Raw genomic sequence first — 6,000 nt, forward strand, 5'->3', positions numbered from 1 at the left:
ACTTTTTTTTTCTCAAGTTTTGTTTAATGAACTTTGTTATTCATTTGTGTCTTTATTGTCAGCTATAATTTTTTTCTTTATATATTTTTATAATTTTGTTTTTTTTCTAATGTAGCTTTTTCATTCTCTATATTTATTTTGTAGCTTTTTCTTACTATATGCATTTGTATTATATATATTGTTTATTATATTGGTTCATTATATATTTTCTTAGATTCTTTCATTCCCTTTTACACCTCACTATGCTACTGTCTACTACTACTACTACTACTACTACTACTACTACTACTACTACTACTACTACTACTACTACTACTACTAATAATAATAATAATAATAATAATAATAATAATGATAATAATAATACTGTTGCCAGTACCACCACTACCACCACCATCACCACCACTATCACCACCATTACCACCACCATCACCACCACTACCACCAACAATAAAAAGAAAGATAATGACAATAATAATTTGTAATAATGGGAAAACACACACACACACACACACACACACACACACACACACACACACACACAGGATGCTTGTATTCCTAACTGGCGAATCTGCGCACAATTAGAATGCAAATCGGATTCATCATAGAAAAACGGCGGAACATTTGCACAGCGGAGGGAAATATTATCACCGTGAAGACCATTGCGTGACTTTTTCAATACAAATGTCCATAATGCTGCTGCTGTCTCTCTCTCTCTCTCTCTCTCTCTCTCTCTCTCTCTCTCTCTCTCTCTCTCTCTCTCTCTCTCTCTCTCTCTCTCTCTCTCTCTCTCTCTCTCTCTCTCTAGAATTTTTTTTTTTTTATAGATTTCTTGTTTTATTTTTTTAGCTTATTTTTTTTTTCTTGTAGTATTTATTTTCTTTAATGAATTTTAAATAAGTGGTGATCTGTTTATTTCGAAGCATTTAATCTGTGTAATAACTGAATTCAATGTATATGTATGTGATATTAACGACACTTAACACACTTAACACTCTCTATAACATTGTCAGTAGTAGTAGTAGTAGTAGTAGTAGTAGTAGTAGTAGCAGCAGGAATAGTAGTAGTAATAGTAGCAGCAGGAATAGTAGTAGCAGTAAAGAGGGTTCTTTTTAAAGTTAGCTATTGACTTCAGGGTAAAGAAAATGGATGAACTTAAAGAAAAATTTACATATTGAGAGGGAATGACTGAGAGATGGAGGAGGAGAAAGAGGAGGAAAAAGAAAAGGAGGAGGAGGAAGAGTTACATAGAGTTACATAGAAAAACAGTCCACAGCAGGCCTTGCGGTCCATACGAGGTGACCTGACCTAGGACTACTAAGATGATAGTAGAAGAAAAGGACACCAAAGCAGAAGGCTCTCTCCCCACCTTCCACTCCCTCTGGCATAAGCAGTATAAGAAAACAGGTCGGAAAGAAATACCTTAAGTTGTTAGAGAAGGAAAAAATCCGAGAGAAATTTTATAGGAAATAAAGAAAATAGATGAAATGCAGTGCCCCATTTCCTGAAGGCAAGGAAGTTAATCACTAACAAAGAGGCGTCCTTAGCCGCGGATTGCAGGCAAAATATTTGTCAAGACGGCGTGTGAAAGTCTCTCCGGTATTGCAGTCTATCACGTCTCAAGGAAGCTCATTCCATAGCTTAAGTACACGGTGGAAAAAAAAAAGATTTTTAATGCATGAAAGTTGAAGGATTTCCCAACAATTCTGCAACCGTTTTTTCTCGTGTAATTAAAAAAAAAAAAAATCTGTCGTGAAATACTTACTGCAGTCCATGTTATCAATACCTGTGAGTGCCTTTAAACACCTGTATTAAGTCACCTCTTAGTCTTCTTTGTGTTAATGGGAATAGATTTAATTCTTTAAGACGCACTTTGTGTGATTTGTTTCGTAGGCTTGGTATCATTTTTGTTACTCTAATGCTGAACTCGTTCAAATTTATCAATGTCTTTCTGGTAATAGGGGCACCTTGCTTGAACGCAGTATTCTAAAAGGGGGACGGACTAAAAAGTTATACAAAGTGAGGATTGTATATTTTGATTTATATTCAAAAGATTTGCCGATTAAAGCCAGTTATTTTATTCGCTGTCTTTACGACTTCTCAACATTGTTGGCTAGGTTTTAAGCTACTTGATATTGTTACTCCTAAATCAATTTCGCTGTCAACACTTTTAAGTTGGGTACCATTTTAAAAATATACTTTGCTTTTTCGTTTCTATATCCTGTGTGAAGCAGTTTGCATTTATCTGCATTAAAACTCATTTGCCAGGTTTGCCTCCACTCAGACAACTTGTCAAGATTTTTGTGCTTTTCTATTACTTACTCGTTAGAGACTGTGGAATTCGCTATTTTGGTGTCATCAGCAAACTTCGATATTTATTACTGGTAAAACCCTCATTTATGTCGTTCATTTTAAACAAGGAAGGGAACAGGTCCTAAGATTGATCCCTGTGGCACCCCGCTGGTTACGTTAGTCCATTTGGATGGTTTTCCATTTATTACTGTTCTTTGATTACGGCTGTTTAGCCAGTTTTCTTCCCATCTCAACATGTCGCCTTGGATACCGTGTGATTTTAGTTTAATCAGTAAACGAAGGCCTTTTGAAATTCAAGATATGTTATATCTACCGCTTTATTCTCGTCATACTGGTTCAGAATATCATAGAAGAAATCTAAGAGGTTCGACAAACAAGAGCGTTTGTTGCGAAAGCCATGCTGAGTATTTTTAAGTAAGTTGTTTTCTTCAAAGTAATTAACGAGTTTATCTCTTATAAGTGTTTCCAGCATTTTGCATACGACTGAGGTTAAGGAGGAGGAGGAGGAGGAGGAGGAGGACGTGCAGAGTGTATGAGGTATGAGATGCAGTTAAGGAAGGAGGAAGAAGAGACGAAGGAAGAGGAGGAGGAGGAGGAGCAGGAGGAATAGAAATGTATAATAGAAATGCATACTAAAGAGAACGTGAAAGAGGAGGAGGAGGAGGAGGAGGAGGAGGAGGAATTCCAAATATATGATAGAAATATGATATGAGAGAAGAAAGCATGAGGTGGAAGAAAATGATGATAAAGGAGGCAAAGGGGAAGAAGGTGGGAGGGAATAAGCCAATAATTCTAGGACACAAAAGAAAGTTGAGGAAATGAGGACTTAGGGAGGTGTGAAAAAGGGGCTCACTCACTCTCTCTCTCTCTCTCTCTCTCTCTCTCTCTCTCTCTCTCTCTCTCTCTCTCTCTCTCTCTCTCTCTCTCAGCTGATTTTCTCTTTTTTATCCTTTGTTTCCTATTTTTATTCACTCCAACCTCATTTCTATTTGTCCCTCTCCTCTCTTCCTTTTTGTGTTCCTTCTCATCAACTCAAGCATCTCATCAACTCAAGGTTTTTTTTTTGTCTTCATTCTTTTCACCAGTTTTCTTTTCCATTCGTTCATTTTCGTATTCTTTCAGTTCCTCGTCCTTGCTTCTGTTTTGTGGATATGAAGTCTACATATACTCATCTGTTCGTCCTCCTCTCCCGTTTATTTAGTTTTCTCTTCATCCATCCTTCATACGTCTCCCTCCCTTTATTTTGTTTTCTGTTCATATAATATACTCGTTCTTGTCCTCTTTTCTTTTTTTTGTGTTGCATATTTTCTAGATAGGTTTTATTTTCCTAAAGAGTAATATGTGTGTGTGTGTGTGTGTGTGTGTGTGTGTGTGTGTGTGTGTGTGTCTGCGTGCGTGCGTGCGTGTTAGGAATATGTGAGGTTCTGTGTACCAATCTGTCTGTCTGTGTGTCTCTCGGTGTCTGTCAGAGTTGACTGCTCTCCTGATTAAGAGCGGCAGGTAGGGGGAGAGAGAGAGAGAGAGAGAGAGAGAGAGAGAGAGAGAGAGAGAGAGAGAGAGAGAGAGAGAGAGAGAGAGAGAGAGAGTTGAAATGCCCATGAGAAATGAATGAGTGTAAAATAAAAAAATAAATATTGAACCGTTGTAAATTTTTCAGACTCCATACAACTGACAGTGAGTGTGTGGAATTCAGTTTAGCTTTTCCTTTGTTGCAGTCAGTCACAGGTAGGTTCATTGGTCTTTAACTCCTCATCATGTTCATGCTCGACAAGGGCAAGTCCAGTCCAATAAGTAATGCACCTGCTAATTGTTCTGATTGTTTTTCGTGGCTGATTGTCATGTGTGCAGTTTGATTGAATTTATGCTGGGTAAATCAACTTTTTTCTTAGTATTTGAAACTTTTCTTTAATGATGACAATGTAGATATTAATTAACACTTTCACTGCTAGTTGGCACATTTTCCCTAAATTTACGTCTTTTCTTGTTCTACAGCCACCTCCAAACACTGAAGTGGCTAGAAATTGCAAAATGTATTCTTTTTATCGCCCTTCTTTTTTGTCGGTGCTTCTAAAGATTCCATACATTGCTTTTAGTGGTGTGAATTGTTGCATATCGCACTGAAAGATTAAAATTTTCTTAGTTCTCTCTGCGATACAAATGTAAAATTATCGTGGTTTTATTTTACGTTATTAGCACATGCGAATTCATTCACATATATGCGGCAACTTTGAATGTGACAACTTCTCCATATGTTTTTTTTTTCCTATATGTTTTAATTCCTGGTCTTAATTACATAGTTTTGTAATTATCAGAGTATGTTTGTCTTCCAGGATTCTAACCCCTCACGTTTCTCTCCAGGCAGGTCACTCCCACCTTTCACCTTCCTTTCACTCGCTCTCTGGAGTCCACACCCTGCCAGTCTAGAGTGAGTGTAATTTGTCACTGTTTTATACACCTGCATTGTCTTTTGGAGTTTTTTAATTTAGCACTTCTGTTGTGTTTTAGTTTTCTTTCATTACATATTTTCATCCAAATCACCAGAATGAGTATTTAGGGGCTGAAACACTTCAATTCTTAAAGTACAGTTCCCTCTACTTCCACGTCCATCAATGAGCGTTGCCAGTGTGTGAATCGCCTGCTGTGAACCGCCCCGCCTGATTCGACTCGGAAGAATGACGGAAGGATTGATGGGAATTGTTTTGGATATGAGCCGATGCAGGAGGTTCACAGCAGGCGGTTCACACATTGCCAGCGCTAAGTGATAAGCGTGGAAGTTGAGTGGAACTGTTCGTACACACACAGATGCCTCAAGTATTAATTCCACAAGAACAGTGAATTGCATGTCTTTAAATCAAATACAAATCTATATATGAAGTAATAGATTGCTTTATTTATCTACTGAAGTTCTCTATATTACCTGCTACGCAAAGACAAAGAACTAAGGATGTGATTGGTAGAGGTCGTTGGCAGACAGAGCTTTTTGTCTGAACCGTTGTGTCAAATATAAAACCACAATTCTGGACAACTCAGCGTAATGCAACTCAAGCGTGTAGTTGCGGGGAACACTCGGGATTTTTCTGGATGCATGTGTATAAACTGAACGGAAGAAAATCGTAGAAGCACGACTATTATTCATCTCATACCGGAAGAAAATAAAATAACATAAACACAGTACATCAAATTAAAAGAAAAATGCGTGTAAGAAAACCTCACTATCAGAAAATAACAAACACAACAATTCACACTTAGAGAAAATAAGCAGAAACACCACAAATTTTCACTCCATACTAGTCCTCCTCCCCCTTCCTTCATCTACAGTTTCTTCGTACTCATACATCCTCCTCGTCTTCACTCAATTACCTCACTCTCCCTCATACGTGATTCAGAAACTTTCCCCTAAAAAAAATGAAAACGCGACACATTCTTGGACAGTCTTATATTTCCTGCACTCGCTGAAAGACAAATCTGACAGGAATGTTTGGTAACTTCTCGAATTTTTTAGTCTGTATTCCGTGTAGAAGTCTGGGCAGAATAGAAGGGAATTTTCTGAGTGATTTTTTGAAACCAGTGGAGTTGTTTGTGAAGGGAGTGGTGCGTGGGAAATGTGTGTGTTAAGGATGTTTCTCTCTCTCTCTCTCTCTCTCTCTCTCTCTCTCTCTCTCTCTCTCTCTCTCTCTCTCTCTCTCT

At 37.8% G+C, this 6,000-nt stretch overlaps 1 long non-coding RNA gene across 1 annotated transcript in view; it reads left to right on the forward strand.

Annotated features, from left to right (window-relative positions):
* Positions 1 to 4,743, forward strand: part of LOC135089257 (uncharacterized) — a 48,008-nt gene extending 43,265 nt beyond the window's left edge. The window contains exon 3 of the long non-coding RNA XR_010261429.1: positions 4,672 to 4,743. This is a non-coding gene — a long non-coding RNA (uncharacterized LOC135089257). The remainder of the gene's footprint in view (positions 1 to 4,671) is intronic.
* The last annotated feature ends 1,257 nt before the right edge of the window (positions 4,744 to 6,000 follow it).

Source organism: Scylla paramamosain, chromosome 32, assembly GCF_035594125.1.
Source record: "Scylla paramamosain isolate STU-SP2022 chromosome 32, ASM3559412v1, whole genome shotgun sequence".
NCBI lineage: Eukaryota > Metazoa > Arthropoda > Malacostraca > Decapoda > Portunidae > Scylla > Scylla paramamosain.